The following is a 22,265-nucleotide window of genomic DNA, read 5'->3' as shown; positions in this document are numbered from 1 at the left end:
CAAATTTGCACAGCAGAGTCAAGGAAAAACAGTCATAAATAGAGAGAAGGGAAAAGGAAGGGGCCATATTATTTTTTCGTGGCCCATTTTAGGCCCAGCATTTAGCACTGTGCCAAGCATGCAGAGATGCTCATTTCATATTTGTTTAATGAATGGATGGATGGACGGACCTCTCAACAGTTTGGAGAACCTGGAGCATGTTTATGTGCCAAAAGGAAAATCTTGCACAAGGTCAGAGGAGGGAGAAGCATTGAGTTCATGTGTTAGAGACTGGAGAATGTCCCATATGGACTCAGGGCTGGGGTGATGAGTCCACCTCAGGAGAGGGCAGGGGTTAGGGGTATGTCCACCTCATGAGGAGTCAAGTTTCAGCTGAAGCAGCTAAGGTAAGAGGAGCTTACTGGGAAGAGGCTGAAGCCACAGAGGTGTCACCTGCTGTGGGATCATCTTAGAGGCTACCTGGGAAGTGTTGACCAAGAGGAAAGAGGTGGAGGTTTGGCTAGGAGGGAGGGAGCACTGAGCAATGTAAGGGGGTGTTCAAGAAAGGACTGATGACAGGAGGGTTTCTGAGAGTGACCAGAACACACAGGGACTGTTGGCTTAGCTGAGGGATCTGCTCAGAGCTGAGGTGGAGAACACATGCCTCCTCCCTCTTTTTATCACTTGTGGTTCCAATTTGTGTCTTGGATTGATTATGTTAATTTTATTGTGCTATGACCGCCTTCAAATTATTTTCATATGTAGGCACCCACATATAAGTCATTTCACTAAAAAAAATGGGAGGCTCTTCATCGAGCTTAAAAAGCCAGGCCCTCTTCTTCTCTGGGAGTCAGCCCCCGTAAGCACTCCAGTAAGATTTCTTTAAAAATCTATTACAAAGTATTTCCTTAAAGAGTTCTAGAGAAAGGGTTCTATGAGCTTTAATGGTTAGAAGATTCATTTCCTTTCTATGGAACTGTTTTACCTGCTGTTGTTCAGATCCATTTTCTTTTGGTCCTTGGTGGAGGTGCTTTAAAATCATTACATTTGTTTTCCTGATAGGAACTTCTGAGCTTTCTTTTTCATAAGTGAGTTAACTGATGGAGATGAAAAAAATCAGAGAATTCAACTGGAGAGGGGATGCTTGGGGTATAGGGAGCCTGAAGCTTATGCAATTTTAACTCCCTATTTGGAAAAAGAATGTGAAGTTAATACAGAATTAGGTGCAAAAGAAATATCTGTTTTGGAAGAGAAAAGAAATCATAACAAATTACTAAGTTAAAAAAAGCTGACAAATACCACAAGCCTCACAAAAAATAACATAAGAAAAACCTTTATGATCCTTTTTTCCTACAGTTTTTTACTATATATTTTTTGACTGCCTCTTCATTATGACAGCAATTTGGAATAGCCTTTTTAGTAAGAGAATAAAAAGGTCATTCAGTCTTCCAGCATGCTTGACTGATCTTTGTTTTTTTAAGAGTTGGTAATTTAGAAAATTAATTTTAGCTTCACAACTCAATATTAGTAACGTTATATAAAGTTTTAGGGTTGTTGTAAGATTGGGGACAACCTCTATCCATTTGCTATATGAATTGTAAGGTTCCCGGGCATTTCAGCATTTTGTGGTCATTTGCATGAAATAGTGTTATGAACTAGAGGTTTGCATCTTCCCACAGTTAATGTTGAAATCCTCATCACCAGTGTGATAGTATTAGGAGGTAGGGCCTTGGAAAGTGATTTTGTCACGAAGGTGGTGCTGTTTTGAATGGGGCTTGGTGCCCTTATAAAAGAGGCCTCAGCTGGGCTCAGTGGCTCAGCCTGTAATCCCACGCCTTTGGGAGGCTGAGGTGAGTGAATTGCCTGAGCCTGCGGGTTCGAGACCCGCCTGGGCAGCGAGACCTCATCTCTACAACAAATCAAAAAATCAGCCGGGTGTGGTAGCGCACGCCTGTAATTCCGTCTACTTGGAAGGCTGAGGCGGAAGGATCGCCGGAGCCCAGCAGGTGGAGCCTGCGGTGGACGGGAGCGGCCACTGCACTCCAGTCTGGGCGACAGAGTGAGACTCCAACTCAAAAAAAAAAAAAAGAAAAGAGGCCTCAGAGGATGCTCATATTCTTCTTTTCACCCTGTGTGGGCACAATGAGAAGACAGCCATCTATGAGCCAGGAAGTGGACTCTCACCAGACACCGAATCTTCTGGTGCTTTGATCTTGGACTCCCCAGCCTCCAGAACTGTAGGAAACCGAGGGTTGTTGCTTAACCACCTCGTCTATGGTATTTTTGTTATAGAAACCTGAACAGTCTCAGACAAATATAATTTGAATTGATGACCCAATGAGTATTTTTGAAGCGATTCCTAGTCCAGGGCAACTCAATAATATAGAAGAGACTGGGAGCTATCGTAAACTTATCCCACTAAAGCTAAACTAAATATTCTCAACCTAAATTCCCCAAAGCCAGCTCCTAAATAACTACCTCTTCCCCTCAGCCATCACTTGGGGGGAACTAGAACAGAGGGAAATCTGGGAAGTCAGCGGATGGCAATAAAAATATTTTGCTTTTGCAAATTTTGCAATGTGCACACATTGCTAGGGCCCTTTCAAGACTTTAGAAGGGGCCCATGTAATTGAGGAGCCCTGAACTTAAGCTTCCATAGCTTCATAGTAGATCCAGCTCTGCATTCACTGTTTACTTCTGGAAGTGAATATTTACTAAATCCCCTGGGTGAAGGAGGTTGGGGTGTTTTGTCTTCCCTGTGCGACTTCTGAAATTTTTAAAAGTTTTTACTGAAATAGGCATGAGGAATAGTTGCCCAAATGATAATTACATTTCCTTACATCTGTGTAGTAGCTTACCGTTTGCAACAGTTCACAGTGCTTTATTTCACTTCCTCTCCACGCCAGCCCTGTGAGCTAGACAGGGCCAGCATTATTCCTATTTGCAAATAAGGAAACATTCTCTGAGTTTGCCAGGCCTTTTTCCATCTGCCTTTCAGGAGGAGTGGCTGCAGCAGGAGACATCTAGGTGTAATTAAGGAACCACAGGGCACCAATATGGAGACCTGCAAGCCATGCTAATTCCTGCCTGAACTAGCTATGGTTCTTGTCTTAAGCCTTCCTGGGCCTGTTTCCTCTTCTATGAAGGAGGAATGATCTCCTAGAGATGATCTTTAAGGTCCTTTAAAAAAAACTCTCCTTTATTAGACAAGAGGAGGGTTCCTGCCTCTTGTCTCAATAGGCGTAAAGGATATGTTCACTCTTCTTGTTTCTCTTGTTCCGGATATCCTTTCACGACTGACCCTTAAACAACGTAGGGGTTAGGAGAACCGACCCCTTATCTGGAACTTTTGACTCTCCTGAAACTTAACTACTAACAGCCTCCTATTGACCAGAAGCTTTGCTGTTAGCACAAACAGCCAATTAACACATATTTTGTATGTTGTATGTATTATATACTATATTCCTACAATAAAGTAAGCTGGAGAAAAGAACATGTTATTCAGGAAATCCTAAGGAAGAGAACATCTGTTTACTATTCATTAAGTGGAAGTGGATCATCAAAAAGTCTTCATGTCGTCTTCACATAGGGCTGAGAAGGAAGAGGAGGAGGAGGGTCGGTCTTGCTGTCTCAGGGATGACAGAGATGGCAGAAAATCTGTATATAAGTGGGCCCATGTTATTCAAAGGTCAACTGCACTCTTGACATCATTCTGACATGCCCTGAGTTTGTAAGCCCTCATTGACTAGATTATTGTGGAAGTTGTGTATGTGTTCTTCTGATTTCAGAAGCAGATCCCAGGCTCTCTGGGGTGTTTGAGCACCCGAGGCTCCCAAGGGTGGTCCCACTGCTTGCTCAGGGCTAGGGTCAGTGCAGCGACTCTGCATTTGGATGACTTCCTGGACTGAGGTTCTGCTTCCTTATTCCCTGACATGACACATGTGTTCATCTGGGAATCCAGAGGGTCTTAATTCCAGAGCTGGTTTAAGGCAACACACGTTGCTGGAGGAAACCCTGCTGGAAAGTGCTGGAGAGGAGAGTTGATTGGCCCTGAGGGACTTTTTGTTTGGGATCTATTTCTTTTGATGAGGTTGGTATTTCATCAGATTTTTCTTTAGATGATATATTAAAATAACATTAAAATGTGATTTGCTTCATAGAGTTGAAAAAGGCCATAAACTACCTAATTCAGTTATACCCATTTTGCATATGGGTAAATTGAGATTAATTGAGGAGAGGCTAGGAGTCCAGGGTCAAACAGATAAGGTCATACTTGGAACATGTGTTTAAGCCTATTGTTTCCTGTGCATCTGTCATTGGACCATGTGTCTTTTTCCTTGCATGTTTGTTTTGTGCCTTATCAGAATCATTGTTGGACAAGATTAATAGAAAAATTATTGAATTCAAATTTTCTGGGTTTTTTTTTTTTTTTGCCCTTATGTACATTTGCTTATTTAATTGTACACGTAGCTCAATATTAAAATTTTTTATTCTAGTTTTTTTCAAAGTTTTATTTTTTTGTGTGACAAAGTTCATATAACATCAAATTCACTATTGCAACCATTCAAAGTGTACAATTCCATGGATTTTAGTATATTCACAGTGATGTGCAACCGTCACTGCCATCTTATTTCAGAACATTTTTATCACTACCAAATGAAACCCTGTAGCTACTCGCAGTTGAACACACTACTCTTGAAGATTTGCTAAGTCATGATGCTGAGGGTATGCTTGCACATGTGTGTGTCTCTGTGTGTGTCTTTCTCCAGTGGATGTACATCTTTTGGTTTATGATAAGAGTCTTCGAAAAAATTTTTGTCGTGGCAGGATGTTTAGGAATATTCTTTTGGGGACCTGCTCTGGATTGGGAAGCCTTTTGCTGGCAGCTTGTGCTGTGTGAATGTAAGGGGAAGGTGCTGTCCGAGGCTCCTGAACAGGGGCTGGAGGAGTAGTGGGGAGGGAGAGTGGAAGGTCTGGGGGTAATGCCTCTGTTTTCTGAGCCCCTGGTGAGCCCAGGCCCAGCACAACCCTCACAAGGGCTGGGCTGCAGAGTGGCTGTCTACAGAAAGAGGCAGTGAGCCAAGGTCCTGGGTGGCTGGTCTATTAAAATCTCCCTTGACAATTTTGACAAAAGCACCAGTGTTGACTGGTCACATCCTAATTTGGATCCTCAGCTTCTGTCTCTGAAAACCCTCCCTGAAGTTCTATTTGCATGTATGATTCGATTCTCTATGAGTCTCGGCTGTGGGTTACTGTTGTTCTACAGACTCTTATGTTCAGGCTCCAGAGAGCCGTGTTTGTTTATAAAAGACCATAATTGGAAGCAGTATGGCTAGATAGACATAATGCTGAACACGTCCTCATCTCGGCTCTCTGCCTGGTTGTGTGACCCTGACCATATCATTCACCTTCTCTAAGCCTAGATTTCCACATTTATAAATGACTTGACTGAATGGGTGATATAGGAGTAATAATATCTACTTCATAGGAGTCATTGTCAGCATTAAATGAGATAATGCATATAAATCCTTTGACACAATTCCTGGCACACAGCTTAAGTGCCCAATACATGGCTAATCATAGAAACATATATATGACTATTAAAATATTAACTTTAATAAATTAATATGTCCAACCAGAATTAACTCCCAAATAGCCAATTTCCCCAACATCAGTTGCTAAATAACAGAGTCTTTGTAACACATTCTGTATACTATATGAAATTCTTTTGAATCCTTTGGCCTGTTACTGGACATGGTGTTGTTTTATTGGTCTATTTTTGGATGATTTATTATATAAAGAGTGACATAGCTTAAATTATTATGGCCTTGTTAAACTTTGTGATTTCTTGAGGCAACTCTTCTCATGATTTTAACTAAAAGCATTTTAATTCTTCCTATTCTTCCATGATTCTTAGGCACTATTTTGTTGCATTGATCCTAAATCCTACTGGGGTTGTGTTTAGAATCCATTTCTACTATAGCTAAATCTTGATCTATGAAAACTGGCTGCCTAAAAATATTTACTCTTCCCATAGTAAGTGACTATATTTCTTCATAAGTTTGCATATGTTATACCTTTCTAAATATTTCTTACCAGGATTTTTTCTAGACAGTTATTTATTTGTTAATGTTTTTGCTGGCATTTTTCCCATTTTATATTCTAATTTGTTTTTTGCTTTAGAAAAGGTGTCGATTTTTAATGTTATATGTACCTTATATCCAATAATATCACTGACCTATATAAATTTTTCAGTTATTATTTTGATTATTTCATGATTTCTAGACATTTAATCATGTAATCAAATATGCAAATAATGATGACTTTATGCTATTTATAAGTTTTATTTGCCAGAAAATTGTCTGTTTGATTATCTTAAATCATGTTTTTGCATTGATTTATCAACCTGGAGATTGTTTTCAGTTTTTTGATACATGCATTAGTTTCTGCTTTATTCCTATTTTTCAATTCCCATTTCTTTCTTTGTTTTTCTAACTTTATCAATAGAATGTTTGGTTCACTTAATTTTTGTGGTTTAATGATATAAACAATTATGGCTGTTAATTTTACTTGGAGTGTACATAACTCTGTCATGGATTATTTACATTTTGCATGTTCTCAAACTAATTTATAACTGTAGATTTGATGTTCTTTTTTCTTTTTTTTTTTTGAGTTGGATCTCACTCTGTCACCCAGGCTGGAGTGCAGTGGCACGCTCCCGGCCACCGCAGCCTCGACCTGCTAGGCTCTGGCAATCCTTCTGCCTCAGCCTTCCAAGGAGCCGGAACTACAAGTGCCTGCTTCCACACCCGGCTAGTTTTTGGTTTATTGTAGAGACAAGGTCTCGCCAAGTTGCCCGGGTGGGTCTCAAACCCACAGGCTCAGGCAATCCACTCGCCTCGGCCTCCCAAAGTACTGGGATTAGAGGCTGAGCCTCCGAGCCTGGCCTGATTTTCTTTTTGAACTAGTAGCTTTCTCAATTCCCTTTCTGCACTGGAATTCTGGAAACGCGTAGTCAATAGATAAGCAAATCCAGAAAGTATCATTAGAAAGGATTCCAGGCTGAGAAACAGGTACTGGCTTATAGTTATAAGAAAGCGGTGCACCCCAAACCAAAATTTGTAGGTTTTGCTGGACAGACACCAGGCTCTGCTAGATGTGGTGCTCTAGGCTCTGGGTTGTAAAAAAATTTATTATGGGTGTCATGTCTGTATAGGCATTAGTTGATTAAATGATTATTTTCAAATCTTTATGTGGTTTGGATTTGTTTCGTCAGAAATATTGTTCTTATTTTATTGTATTACAGACTCAATGTGGACTGAAAATTTTTAACAGTTTTATCGAGCTATCATGGACATATAAAATTGCATGTATTTAAAGTGTACAAATTGATGTTTTGATATGTGCATACATTTGTGAAATGATTATAGCCAAGCTAATTAGCATATCCATTACCTCTTCATAGTTACCATTTTAAATATGTGTGATGAACAGATTTAATTTAAGATCTATTCTCTTAGCAAATTACAAAACAGTATACAAAGTGTATACAAAGCAGTATTGTTAACTATCACCACTATGCTATACATTTGATCTCCAGAATTTATCTTGCTTAATTGAAACTTTGAACCATTTGACCAAAATCACCCCACTTTTCCTTCCCCCCATCCCCTGGAGATCACCATTCTACTCTCTGCTTCTGTAAATTTGATGATTTTAGATTGCACATGTGAGTGCGAGCATGCCGTGTTTCTCTTTCTGTCTCACTTACTTTATACTTAGCTTGATGTTTTCTAGCTCCATTCATGTTGTTGCCAATGGCAGGATTTTCTTCCTTATAAAGACTGAATAATATTCCATTGTGTATATATAATAGAACCACATTTTCCTTAACAGTTCATCTGTCAAAAGACATTTAGATTATTTCCATGTCTTGACTATTGTGAGTAATGCTGCAATGAACTTGGGCATGCAGACATTTCTTGTCAATATACTGATTTTAATTTTTGGGGATGTACACCCAAAAGTAGAAATAGTTCTATTTTTAACTTTTTGAAGAACCACCATATTATTTTCCATAATGGTGGCACTAATTTATATTCCCATCAGCAGTGTTTCCTTTTCCCATATCCTTACCAAAACTTATCTTTCATCTTTTTGATAATAGCCATTCTACCAGGTATGAGATAATATCTCTTAGTGGTTTTGACTTTCTTTTCCCTGATGATGACTGATGTTGCATTTTTTCATGTATCTTCTGGCCATTTGTATGTCTTCTTTTGAGAAATGTCTATCCAAGTTTTCAGTCCGTTTTAAAAATTGGGTTCCTTGTATTTTTGGTATTGAGTTGTATGAGTTATTTCTATATTTTGGGTATTAAGTCTTTATCAGATAAATGTTTTGCAAATGTTTTCCCCATTCCATTGGTTGCCTTTTCATTTTGTTAATTGTTTTCTTTGCTGTGTAGAAGCTTTTTAGTTTAATGTAGTTCCATTTATGTATTGTTGCTTTTGTTGCCTATGTTCTTAATATCACATCCAAAAACTTATTGCCAAGACCAATGTAAAGAAGATCTTTTTCTATGTTTTCTTCTAAAAATCATTCCATTTTGATTTGATTTTTGTGTATGGTGTAGGGTTAGATTTCATACTTTTGCACATGAATTTTTGGCTTTTCCAACATCATTTGTTGAGAAGACTATCTTTCACCATTGTGTTTTTATGCTGAAGATCAATTAACTGCAAATGCATGGGTTTATTTCTGAGTTCTCTATTCTGTTCCATTTGGGCTATATGAGGGGAACCCCAAAACCTGGAATTTATTCATAAAAATTGTGTATTTATTCTTACATGTTTAAATTTCAGTCATCTTCAAAGTACTCTCCATTTGATGTAATATACTTATCAAGACGCTTTTTCCACTGCTCAACACACTTTTTAGACTCATCAATTATGATGCCTTTCAGTGCTTCTGATGTTTTTTGTTTCACCTCTTCCATATCAGCAAAACGTTTCCCTTAGATAACTTTTTTCAACTGGGGAAACAAAAAAAAAAAGTCACTCAGGATCAGATTGGATGAATAAGGAGGGTGGGGCATGGAGGTCATGCCATCTTTGGTAAAAAAACTGCTGAACACTCAGTGCAGTGTGGACCGGTGCATTGCCATGGTGGAAGAACCAGTCATCTGTTTGCCACAACGTTTCTTCTGCAAATTGTAATGCAATCTTTTCAAAACTCCCAGATAATAAAAACTTTGGTTGACTATTTGACCTGAAGGGACAAATTCTGAGTGTACCACCAGGGTTATCCCTCCAAAAGATAATTTTGAGTATTTTTGGGTCCCCCCTCCTATGTCTGCTTTTATGCTAGTGTCAGACTCTTGATTGTAGCTTTATAATATAATTTGAAGTCAGGAAATGTGATGTCTTCAGTTCAAGATTACTTTGACTATTTTGAGTTTTTTGTGGTTTTATATGAATTTTAGCTTTGTTTTTCTCTATTTCTGTAAAAAAAAATGCCATGGGATTTTGATAGGGATTGCGTGGAATTTGTTGATTTCCTTGGTAGTATGGAAATTTTAACTATATTAATGCTTTCAATCCATGAACATAGAGTATGCCTCCATTTATTTGTGTCTTTTTTTTTTTTTTTGAGTCAGAGTCTCACTCTGTCACCCAGGCTGGAGTGCAATGGCATGCTCATGACCACCCCAGCGTTGACCTGCTGGGCTCAGGTGATCCTTCTGCCTCAGCCTTCCAAGTAACCGGAACTATAGGCACAGGCTACCATGCCCGGCTAATTTTTGATTTATTGTAGAGACGAGGTCTCGTCAAGTTGTCTGGGCTAGTCTTGAGCCCATGGGCTCGGGCAATTCACTGGCCTTGGCCACCCAAAGTGCTGCATTTACAGGTTGAGCCACTGAACCCGGCCTATTTGTGTCTTTTAAAATTTTCTTCATTAATATTGTATAATTTGTAGTGTACCAGTCTTTCACTTTGATGGTTTTAACTTCCTAAGTATTTGATTTTTATTTGTTGCTAATATAAACGGGATTATTTTCTCAGCTTCACTTTTGGGTAGTTTGTTAGTGTACAGAAATGCTAATAATTTTTGTTGTTGATTTTGTATTTTGCAACTTTACTGAATTTTTGTATTTAGTTGAGTCTCTATGGTTTTCTGTGTATATGACTGTTTCTGCAACCAGAGATAATATTACTTTTCCCTTGTGATTTGGATGCCTTTTATTTATTTATTTTTTTCTTGCATGATTGCTCTAGCTAGAAATTTCAGTATGGTGTTGAATAGCAGTGGTTAGGGTGGGCATCCTTGCCTTGTTTGTATCTTAGGGGATAAGCTCTCTCAGTTTTTCCCCATTGATAATGATGTTAGCTCATATATGGGTTTTATTTTTATTTTCAATTTTAAGAAAAAAATTTAAAGATGTGGAGTACAATTCAGGATTAGGTATACAAGTATTCATCCTACAGGTAAAGTTTGGGCCTCCCTTTGGTCCCTACTTCACCTGGATTGAGTTCAGGTACGCTTATGATGTTGTGTTCCCCTCTCCCCTTTCCTGGCAGTATCCCGCTACTGCCAATACCTTTCTTATAGTACTATGGTAAATGTTCAGGGTTCAATTATGAATGATAACATGTGGTGCTCAGTTCTTTGTTTTTATGATAGATCACTGAGTATTATAGACTCTAAATCCATCCAAGTTGCTGCAAAGTCATAGATGGGCTTTATATTGTATTGAGGTAAGTTCCTTCTATAACTATTCTGTTGAGACTTTTTTATCATGAAAGGATGCTGAATTTTGTTAAATACGTTTCCTGTATCTGTTGAAATGATCATGTTGTTTGTCGTTTATTCTGTTAATGTGGTGCATCACTATAGTATACTATAAGAAATACCATGTTTGTATAGGAACAAAATCATAGTGTATGTAGGATTTGGTGCTATTTGGGATTTAAGGCATCTACTGGGGATCTTGGAACATATAACCCATGCATAAGCGGTGGCTACTAGACACTTTAGATATATCTCTATCTAAAGGTATTAATATATCTAAACATAGTGATCTATAGATATACCTCTATCACTCAAACGATTGTATTCTTGAAGTCAGAGTTCATTTCTTTTTATATTGTGAGTCTACTGCCAAATTATTTTCTCTTTTAAATTTTATGTTAGAGTTATGTGTATATGTGTGCCACTGTTACAGTGTTATATTATTTTGTATTTGACTGCACATTTATATTTACTGATGAGATTTGTACTTTTATATGCTTTTGTTTTGCCGTTTGGTTTATTTTTATTCCTTATGGATAACTTCCTTATGCATTCCTTAAAAGGCAGGTATAGTATTGATAAACTGAGGTGATCCTTCTGCCTCAGCCTTCCAAGTGGCTGAAACCACAGGCACACACCACCACACCCAGCTAATTTTTTGATTTATTGTAGAGACAAGGACTCGTCAAGTTGTCTAGGCTGGTCTCGAACTCCTGGGCTAAGGCAATCCTCCAGTCTCTGCCTCTCATAGTGCTGTGATCACAGCCATGAGCTGCTGCACCCAGTCTTTTTTTTTTTTTTTTTTTGTAATATGGTGAGGCACATTTCTTTTTCTGCTTTCAAAATTTTCTTTGTCTTCTTACAAATTAATTGTAAAGTTTGCCAGTGTAAACCTCTTTATATTCAGGATATTTGGCATTCCATGTGCTTTTGAGACTGGATGTTTATTTTCCTTCCCAGTTTGGGAAGTTTTGTTTATTGTTTCCTTAAATAAGCTTGCTTCTCCTTTCTCTCTCTCTTTTCCTTCTGAAACTTCCATAATGTGTATATTGGTTTGCTTGATAGTGTCTCATAAATCCTATAGGTGTCATATATACGTCTATTAGTTCAATTTTATATATTCAAATGAATTATGTTATTTTGTATAGGTTTCTAAACTTGACCTGTCAAAATATATAAAGAAATACAGTCATTGGAAAGAGTTGTTTTTTCCATTTGCTCTTTTTTCCAACAATTTTGCAATTATTTGAAGTAATGTTATTTAGTCCCCAGTCTCTCTGATGTTGTGATAGTCTATATTAATTGTTAAAGTTATCTTTTATCAATATATAATGGCTGTCTTTTCCTATGTAATGCTTTTTCTCTTCAGTGATGCTTTGGGTCAAATGAATAGTCCTAGCTGTACACCCTTAACTCAGTTTCTCAACCTCCTGTCTTTTATGGATAAGCCAAGGACACTCTTTCTTTATGTTAATCCTTCTAAGTTCAGGGGGAATTCTGCTGGTTCCATTTTTCACCAGCCTTCTCCTCCTCTTCCTCCTTCTTCTTTCTTTTTTTTTTTTTAGAAAGCAGAATTTATTGAGAGGACAGAAAAGCTCCCACAATGGGTTGGAGAGGGTTGCCCACCAGCCCTCTTAAAACTTTTTCTTCTCAGGTTAGTTTTCTTTTTTTTGTTGAGTTGGAGTCTCACTCTGTCGCCCAGACTGGAGTGCAGTGGCCGCTCCCGGCCACCGCAGCCTCGACCTGCTGGGCTCCAGCGATCCTTCCGTCTCAGCCCTCCAAGTAGCCAGATCTACAGGCGCGCGCTATCATGCCTGGCTAATTTTTGATTTATTGTAGAGATGAGGTCTCGCCAAGTTGCCCAGGCGGGTCTCGAACCTGCGGGCTCAGGCAATCCACTCACTTCATTCTCCCAAGGCGCGGGATTACTGGCTGAGCCACCGAGCCCAGCCTCAAGTTAGTTTTCTAGTTGATATCCTAAACTTGCTTCCTGGATCAGCTCCTTTGTTTTTAGCTTCATCCTCTGGACATATCTAGCACATCTTCTTGGACTTCACCTGGCAGCCATAAGTGTCTCTTCCATTACTCACACACCTCCAAAAACTTCAGCATGCCTCTCATCCTACTGTTATCTAAGGTGGTGAGGCTGAGTTCAGTGTTTACTTTTCTTTTCTTTTTTTTCACCTAGCCTACAATCCAATTTACATATGTTCCTGATCACATAATGGATTTGTTTTTGTCCAGGGAGTTCTCATCTTAAAGACATTTTTCAGTTTATTAATATATGAATTGTTTTAAGTAATCTGAATGATCTTCTAGCATCTTATTTTTCCCTCTCTTCCTCGTAGTGTTACTATTCTCTTTGTCCTCAGACTTTGACTTTTTGGACAATGTTTTGTTTGCCTTTATTATCTCCATTAGTAATTATCTTTCCATTTAAATGGCGGTTTGTGATCCTATATATCTATCTCTGTTTATCAGAGGTAAGAATGAAGCCATTTCTTTTGATTCCTCATTATATGGGAGATGTTTTAGGATTTTTTACCCCTGCCTCACACAGACATACTCTTGGTTAATGTATTTTTGACCTTTAGAACCCAGGATGCATATGTGTTGTGTATTATAATATGTTATTAATATTGTATTATATGAAATATGTAAGTACATATAGAAATATAATTTTTAATAGACCATAATATATATGATGATATATGTATGTGTATACATAAACACATCATACACACATATATAATATGTATATATGTGTGTATATATATTTTTCCCCCAATACTGTGTTGATGGACCTTGGCCCCATCAGGGCACATGAGCATGCCATGCTTGTAGAGTCCTCCTCTTAAGGCAACAGAAGTCAAGAAGGACGGGAGCCTAATTCTTAGCCCAATTCCTGCGTGCATGCTGGCATTCTTCTACCATTGCTCTGATGGGACAAAGAAGACTTTTCATTTTTTTTTATTATAAGGATGTGGGGTACAATTCAGGGTTAGGTATACTAATGTTGATTATGCAGGTACCCTTGTTGATGAGATATGCCCCTCCCTCCCCTAGCAGTTTCCTTCAACTGCCAATCCCACTCTCCTCCCCTGAAAGCTTCCTACTACTGTCAATCCCTTTCTTATAGTATTATAATTGCTAATTATAATTAATAACTGTTAATTATTAAACAGCCCCATTAAAAAGTGGGCAAAAGACATCAATAGACACTTCTCAAAAGAAGATATGTGGGCATCCAACAGACACATGAAAAAGTGCTCAGCCTCACTCATCATCAGAAAAATGCAAATTAAAGCCACATTGAGATACCACCTAACCCCCGTAAGAATGGCCATCATTAATAAAACAAACAACAACAGATGCTAGCGAGGATCCGGAGAAAAAGGAATGCTTCTCCACTGCTGGTGGGAATGCAAACTAATGCAACCTCTCTGAAAGACAGCCTGGCGATTTCTGAAAGAACTAGAAATTGACCTTCCATATGACCCAGCAAGTCCCCTATTGGGAATATACTTTGAGGAACTCAAATTATTCTACAAAAAAGATACCTGCACATGTATGTTTGTTGCAGCTCTATTCACAATAGGAAAAACATGGAACCAACCATGTTGCCCGTCGAAGCTGGACTGGATAAAAAAATGTGGTACATATACACAATGGAATATTATGAAGCCATAAAGAAAGACAAACATATGGACTTTGCAGCAACTTGGACAGATTTGGAGTTGATCGTACTCCAAATGTCAATCAGCAGGTGAAAGAATAAATAAACTGGTATATTCATTGTGGAGTGCTATTCAGCAACAAGAAGGAATGAATTACTGGCACATGCAAAAAAATGAATAAATCCAAAAAAACTATCATGTTGAAACAAAATAAACCAGACAGAAGGAGTAGCTACTGTATGATTCCACTTCTGTGAAGTTCTATAACAGGCAAAAATAATCTCCGATGATGAAGTGGCTGAGGGACTGGTGGGCAGAATTGCCTGGACAAAAGCCTTGAGACACTTTTGTAGGTGATGGAGCTATTCTAGGACTTCTTTTGGATGGTGGCTACACAACAGGTATTTATGATGATCAGAACTCATCAAACTCTCCAACAGATACATGAAAAAATGTTCAGCCTCACTAGTTATCAAGGAGATGCAAATTAAAACTATACTGAGATACCACCTAACTCCAGTCAGAATGGCCATCATCAATAACTCAAAAAATAACAAATGCTGGAGAGGATGTGGTGAAAAGGAAACACTTCTACACTGTTGGTGGGAGTGTAAACTAGTACAGCCTCTGTGGAAATCAGTTTGACGATTCCTAAAGATCTAAAAATCGACCTTCCATACAACCCTGCCATCCCCATACTGAGAATATACCCTGAAGAACTCAAGTCACTCTATAAAAAAGATACCTGCACATGTATGTTTATCGCAGCATTGTTCACAATAGCAAGATCATAGAACCAACCATGCTGACCATCAAAAGAGGACTGGATTTAAAAAATGCACATGTAGCCGGGCTCAGTGGCTCAGCCTGTAATCCCGTGCCTTTGGGAGGCTGAGGTGAGTGAATTGCCTGAGCCTGCAGGTTCGAGACCTGCCTGGGCAGCGAGACCTCATCTCTACAATAAAAAAAAAAAAAAAAATCAGCCGGGCGTGGTGGTGCATGCCTGTAATTCTGGCTACTCGGAAGGCTGAGGTGGAAGGATCGCCGGAGCCCAGCAGGTCGAAGCTGCGGTGGCTGGGAGCAGCCACTGCACTCCAGTCTGGGTGACAGAGTGAGACTCCAACTCAAAAAAAAAAAAAAATGCACATATACACAATGGAATACTACGCAGCCACAAAAAAGAACAAAATCATGAATTTCGCAGCAACCTGGATGGAACTAGAGTCTATAATACTGAGTGATCTTTCACAGCAACAAAGATCTGAGTATCATATGTTCTCACTCATAAGTGGACCTTGAACATCTATCATAATACTATAAGAAAAGGATTGACAGTGGTGGGAAACTACGGGGTCTGGGGGGGAGCAGGGAGAGGCAGGGAAGTGGGATTAACGGTAGTCAATATCTGTCTGGGGAAAGGGGGGGCACACCTCATCAACAAGGGTACCTGCACAATGAATATTTGTATACCTAACCCTTAACTGTACCCCACAATTTTATTTTATTTTTATTTTTTCAGGTGTGCACTTTTATTGAACTGGTCTCAAGTCAGTGTACAGGTAAGCCCTGGCTGGCTCTATATCTCCACCCATTCCCAGAGAAACCAAAAGCCTTCATACATCTCAAGTCGGGGACAAAAAGAGGGGCCACGGTGGCTGATCATTCAAAATAAAACAAATAAAAAAGTATTAAGGTGAAGATTTTAAAAATTTGCATTACATAATTTACACAAAAGCAATGCTGTTTCCTCTGCCGTGTGGACCAGTAGAGAACTGGGCTACTCTCCTTAGAGAGAAGTGGGGCAGCTTTTGGGAGGGCAAGGGACTTCCTGTAACAATGCATCTCACGATATTTGGAATGACTATTTAAAAAAGAACAATGTACAATAAAAGTCCTTGGTCACACTGTAGAACTTTGGAGATGCTCGCTCCAACTTGCTGTCACCTTCACCGTTCCAGTTTTTAAATCCTGAGAGTCATGAAGCCAAAAAAAACCACACAAAAAACAAAAAAACAAAACAAATAAAGCCATGCCAATCTCATCCTGTTTTCTGCGCAAGTTAGGTTCAAGAAAGGGTGTAATGTGCTAATCAGTTGTCCTAGAAGCACTTGCGGTACCCGATGGAGGGGCCAGACTCATCGTACCCCTGCTTGCTGATCCACATCTGCTGGAAGGTGGACAGCGAGGCCAGGATGGAGCCGCCAATCCACACGGAGTACTTGCGCTGAGGGGTGCGATGACCTTGATCTTCATCGTTCTGGGCGCCAGGGCAGTGACCTCCTTCTGCATCCTGTCAGCGATGCCTAGATACATGGTGATACCTCCGGACAACACCATGTTGGAGTACGGCTCCTTGTGGATGTCTACATCACACTTCATGATGGAGTTGGAGGTGGTTTCGTGGATGCCACAGGATTCCATGCCCAGGAAGGAAGGCTGGAAGAGAGCCTCGGGGCAGCAGAACCTCTCATTGCTGATGGTCATCACCTGGCTGTCAGGCAGCTTGTAGCTCTTCTCCAGGCGGGTGGAGGATGCGGCGGTGGCCGTCTCCTGCTTGAAGTCCAGGGCGACATAGCAGAGCTTCTCCTTGATGTCATGCACAATTTCCCGCTCAGCCGTGGTGGTGAGGCTGTAGCTGAAATAGGAACCGAGTGCTTAATTCACAGACACCGACACCAAAAGTACAAGTTATAAAAAGGAGAGGTTTATTAGCCAAGAGCCGGCCGGCGGCCACTTGTTGCTGGACAGCAAGGGCCCCCATTTGCTGTAGGGGCTTACTTAAATGGGGCAAACCACATTGGGACTTTCCAAGTGGGTCAAATTGCAACATCCTGGAGGCCTAGGTACTTTTCAAACAATGCTAGCGGGGTTCACAGAAGTGAAAAAAAAGCTGTTAAACAGTTTAACCTAGCCAGAAGGTGCTGTTACCAGTTTCCAGGAAGGGAACTTTTTAACTGTGCAAAGGCTGAGTACATGCTTAACTGTGGAAAGGCTGAGTTCATGCTTAGCTGTATTTTTGGCATTGTAGATGTCTTTTTAAGCCCCCTTCCACAGTAGCCATGCTCAGTGAGAATCTTCATGAGGTAGTCTGTCAGGTCCCGGCCAGTCAGGTCCAGATGCAGGATGGCATGGGGGAGGGCATATCCCTCGTAGATAGGCACAGTGTGGGTTACCCCATCCCCGGAGTCCATCACGATGCCAGTGGTGCGGCCAGAGGTATACAGGGACAGCACAGCCTGGATGGCTACATACATGGCTGGGGTGTTGAAGGTCTCAAACATGATCTGGGTCATCTTTTCCTTGTTGGCCTTGGGGTTCAGGGGAGCCTCGGTCAGCAACACGGGGTGCTCCTTGGGGGCGACACACAGCTCGTTGTAGAAGGTATGGTGACAGATCTTCTCCATGTCATCCCTGTTGGTGACGAGGCCGTGCTCGATGGGGTACTTCAGGGTCAGGATGCTTCTCTTGCTCTGGGCCTCATCGCCCACATAGGAGTCCTTCTGGCCCATGCCCACCATCACGCCCTGATGCCATGGGTGCCCCACGGTGGAAGGGAAGACGGCCTGGGGGACGTCGTTGCCCACAAAGCTGGCCTTGCATATGCCGGAGACGTTGTGAACTACAAGCGCAGCAATATCATTGTTCATGACGAGCTGGAGTGGCATGGATCGGTGGCGGAGCGAGGGCATGGGTTGGTGCGAGCGGGCTGCCACGATCTCGAAGGTCTTACAATTTTAAAATAAAAAATATATATTTAATTAAAAAAAGAAAGAACTCATCAAACTCAAGATCTGTGTATTTTCTTTAAATAAACTTTAATAAACTAATGGTTGTGCTTTTTGCAAAAAGAAACATCAGGGGGACAAAAATATAAGGAAATGTATATTTATATGTATAAATAAAGTATGGTTATGATCAAGAACAACAAAAAGAGGGACTGAAGTTGAGGGCTTGGCTCAGAGGCGTGGACAAGAGTCTTGTACCTCCTAGGGCTGATCTGTGTGCAGGCTGCTTCTTTTTTTCTGGTTCAGACTCCATGCTTCCCTCTGATCTGACCTCGTGTTTGTCCAGCTGTGTAGGGCAGCTGGAGTCAGATTGTTCTGTCTGTCTTCCAGGTGTCTGAATTTTTCTATTTCTAAGAGTAAAGTTGTGTTCAGGTCACTGTTCGTATTTTTCAATCTAGCTCAATCAGAATTGTGCATCATTTATATTTCAAGTGATTTCAGTGTGTGTGTTTTTGTGTGTGTCCACCATGTGGACACAGGTTCATGCCTTTTGTGGGATATTGATATAAATGTATTTGGGGCATGAGGAGAACTACTTCAGAGCAACTTTAACTCCAAAATGCAGAATACGATTTTAAAAACTGTAGCTGTCTGAGGACACTAGACAGGGAAGCAGTGCTTATGGTATAATTGTGGATTTTCATATCTCCAAGTGTGGACATACCAGAGTTTTCACACCAGTGACCTGCAGAAGTTGAGCTACCATCCTTTTAACTGACCAGTGGAGTCAGTCACACACCTACGGAGACAGGTAGACCCAGCCCACAGGGCATGAGATCACTTCCCCTTACCCTACCTCATACCCTGAGCCTAGATAAAAGTGTCTAGCAAAGAACCTGTGGCCAGCTGGCCCACCTTGATCCTGGCACAGCTAGTTCTAAGGCCAATGCTCTTGTTATATTATTACCTTTTCTTCTGGTGTTGCGGGAAAACATTGGTAAGCAGAAAACTGTCTTTATTTCTGGAATACCGGCATTCGGCCCAATGGACTCCAGTAGTAAAGGCTGGGCCCTGATCCCTGTCGGGTCTCGCTTTGCGTTGATGGGGCTTTTCAGAATGGAAAGTTGTGTACCTTTTTGTGACAATGGCACAAGCTTGTGGTATTGGCTGCAGGCACTGAGCACAGCATTTGCATTAACAAACTGGAACATCTTAATTGTGATATATGTTCTGAAGCGTTTTCTAATAATCCCCTACCACATTGGATGATATTTTGATCTGTCTGGATTAAATTATTCCATCTTAAGTCCTTGCATACACGAGAATATGGGAACTATCATTCATGAAATTACCTCCAATGTACCAAGTGCTCAATGTACATCACTTCATGCATTCCTCAAAGCAGACTTAAGAGGTTGGGATTATTTGTTCCATTATACAGATACGGAAACTAAGGCTTGAGTTTGGTTTTGTCACACTATGTTTTTTTTCCTGGGCTGTGGGCATCCCACAGATGTATAATCCTGGTTTTTATTCTTTTTTTTTTTAATTGGAGTCTCATTCTGTCGCCCAGGATAGAGTTCAGTGGCGCACTCATGGTCACCCAAGCGTCAACGTGCCAGGCTCCAGCAAGCCTTCTGCCTTAGCCTTCCAAGTAGTTGGAACTACAGACACGTGCTACCACGCCCAGCTAATTTTTGATTTATTGTAGAAATGAAGCCTTGCCACATTGCCCAGGCTGGTCTCGAACCTGCAGACTCAGGCAATCCACTTGCCTCAGTCTCCCAAAGTGCTGGGATTATAGGCTGAGCCACCGAGCCCAGCCTAGGTTTTTATTCTGTAGGTGTTGGCCAGGTGTCTGCTGTGTGTGGACACTGAGAATACAGTCCTGGCCCTTGTGGGGCATATGGGCTCCCCTCATCCACCCCATGCCATCAGTGCTGTTGCCTCCATGGTGACATGATTGACAGTGTTTAGTGCAGAGATGACTGTGGGTGAGGTGAATGCCAAGGGTCAGACGGAGCTGTGTGTCCTTCATGTGTCTCTGCTTGTAGCTCCCCGGAGGGAATGATTCAACCTCATAATCACAGCTTCCCAAAGCCTGTTCTTTCTCCATGCCTGACACTGACGGGGAAAAATGACTGCCATGTTCAATAAAACTTTTGAGGGAGATGATTCAAATTGCTTTGATAACACCCTTGGGAGTTGGGGCTCTGTTTACTAATTTAGGGTGAAGGAATGTGTGTTCTCATTAAAGAGAGGAGATGTATTTGGGCTTAGGGCTTGAAGCTTTTCTTTCTACGAGGAGGCTTGTTGAGTTTAAAAACCAATATGAGTTCAAAGCTCGGTGTGCTGGCAGACACAGGGAGATGTCTGTCTGTCTTTCCTTGTGTGTCCCTCTCTGCCACAGCTGAAATGGCTTATCTTTTCTGAATCACTGACTTTTGGATGTTCATGGGATTGGACAGAATAACAAATGGAAGTGAGTTATTTTTTGATCCTAATAAGTGAGAAACAGCTGTTCTTCCTATCTTGGAAGGCAAGTCATTTGTTTTCCACACACACACACACACACACACACACACACACACACACACACCACGTACACATACACATGCTCACACACACAGTTATCAACATACTGCTAGGAAAAATTAAAAATTGCACATAGTATTTCTAAAAGGGGAAACAGAGAAAAGGAATTTCCAGGATCACACTCCCCATCACTGTGTCTCCTGACAGTGTGGACTTTATGTTTGCAAGTTCACAGCCTGTAGGGCACATTCTTGGCGGGGGGGCTTGGGACTGGCCTTGAACTTTAGGCCCCCTCCCTGCCCTCTGGCCAGGGCTGAGGTGCTGTCAGCTGCTGTGAGGGCCTTGGCAACTGGACTCGGTTCTTTTCTAGAATTTATCATCAACCGTTTATTTCTCTTTAACAGCAACTATTTGTAAAATGAATAATGTTGAATGCATTTACATTTAAAGTAATTATTGACAGAGAGGGATTTACTATTGTCCTGGTGTTGTTTCCTGTCATTCTTGCATTTCTTTTGTCTGTCTTTGAACAGGCATACAATTTCAATTAAATAAAAGGAATAAGTTCTAGAGACCTACTGTACAGCATTTTACCTGTAGTTAACAACATAGTATTGACCGCTTAAAACTTTGTCAAGAGGGTAAATCTCCTGTTAAGTGTTCTTACCACCAAGAAAATAAAATACCATAAAATAAAACACACAATGTAAATTGTAGGTAAGTTAAGGAGTACACATAAATTAAAAATAATTTGACTACTTTAGAAACAGGCTTCAGCTTTTTACACGGTGCAGGAGGGTGAAGAACCTATTTACAATTACTTTGAAAGACTTTGATAACATAGTCTAAGTAGGTACTAAGTATGATCACAAACAGTTAGTCTTATAATATGTATACTAAGATTTTTTCATTCTTATTTTTAGAGAGAGGATCTTACTATGTTGCCCAGGCTGGAGTGCAGGGACTGTTATAGCACCTGACAGCTTCGTACTCCTGGCTTTCAGCAATGCTCCCTCCTCAGTCTCCTGAGTAACTAGGACTACAGGTGTATTTTATTTCAGAATAAGTTCTCTAAATGATAACCTCGGGATACTACATACTAATTCCAGGGCCTGAAAGATATAAGCATACACGTGCAAGGCCATGTGTATACATCCTTTTCTGGTTGTCTTTGGGACCTAAGTCTCCTTGTCTTTTGCTTCTGAGCTCAGGTGCTGTAACCTCATAGAATGTGACTGTGGTGGGGGAGAGAAAGCCAGTCTGAAATGGTGAAAAACCAGAAATACCATTTTACTGGGTCTTATTAAATTGTTATTTTCAGGAACATAGCCTAGCTCCGCTGTTAAAAACGTGGACTACATTGAGACTCTGTTGAACTTGCCTCATTCAACATGGGGCGCTCATTTCTTTTAAGAGCAGCAGTTTTCATGCATGTAATGAATACACTAAGATTCTTAAAAATATGATAGCTTTTGTGGGTTCGGCAAGCTGGACTTATTTAAACCACTTAATTGCCTTCTTTTCATTTTCTTTGTAAATGATATGAAAGTGAAATTAA

General features: G+C 40.5%; 1 protein-coding gene and 1 pseudogene across 2 annotated transcripts in view; one reads left to right on the top strand and one right to left on the bottom strand.

The window, feature by feature from the left end:
* LOC103256735 (putative polypeptide N-acetylgalactosaminyltransferase-like protein 3) overlaps positions 1-22,265 on the top strand; it is a 233,767-nt gene that overhangs the window by 106,853 nt on the left and 104,649 nt on the right. The gene's annotated exons all lie outside the window — the stretch shown is intronic.
* LOC103256734 lies at positions 16,542-18,166 on the bottom strand (annotated as a pseudogene). Its single transcript, XR_002481771.1, has 2 exons — positions 17,490-18,166; positions 16,542-17,082 (listed from the first exon to the last, which is right to left on the bottom strand). The product of XR_002481771.1 is annotated as an actin, cytoplasmic 1-like (transcript).

Source organism: Carlito syrichta, unplaced genomic scaffold (assembly GCF_000164805.1).
Source record: "Carlito syrichta isolate Samal-C Ts95f unplaced genomic scaffold, Tarsius_syrichta-2.0.1 Scaffold295060, whole genome shotgun sequence".
In the NCBI taxonomy this organism is placed as follows: domain Eukaryota; kingdom Metazoa; phylum Chordata; class Mammalia; order Primates; family Tarsiidae; genus Carlito; species Carlito syrichta.
The sequence above is the reverse complement of the archived record's forward strand: the minus strand, read 5'-3'. Positions and strand labels throughout refer to the sequence as shown.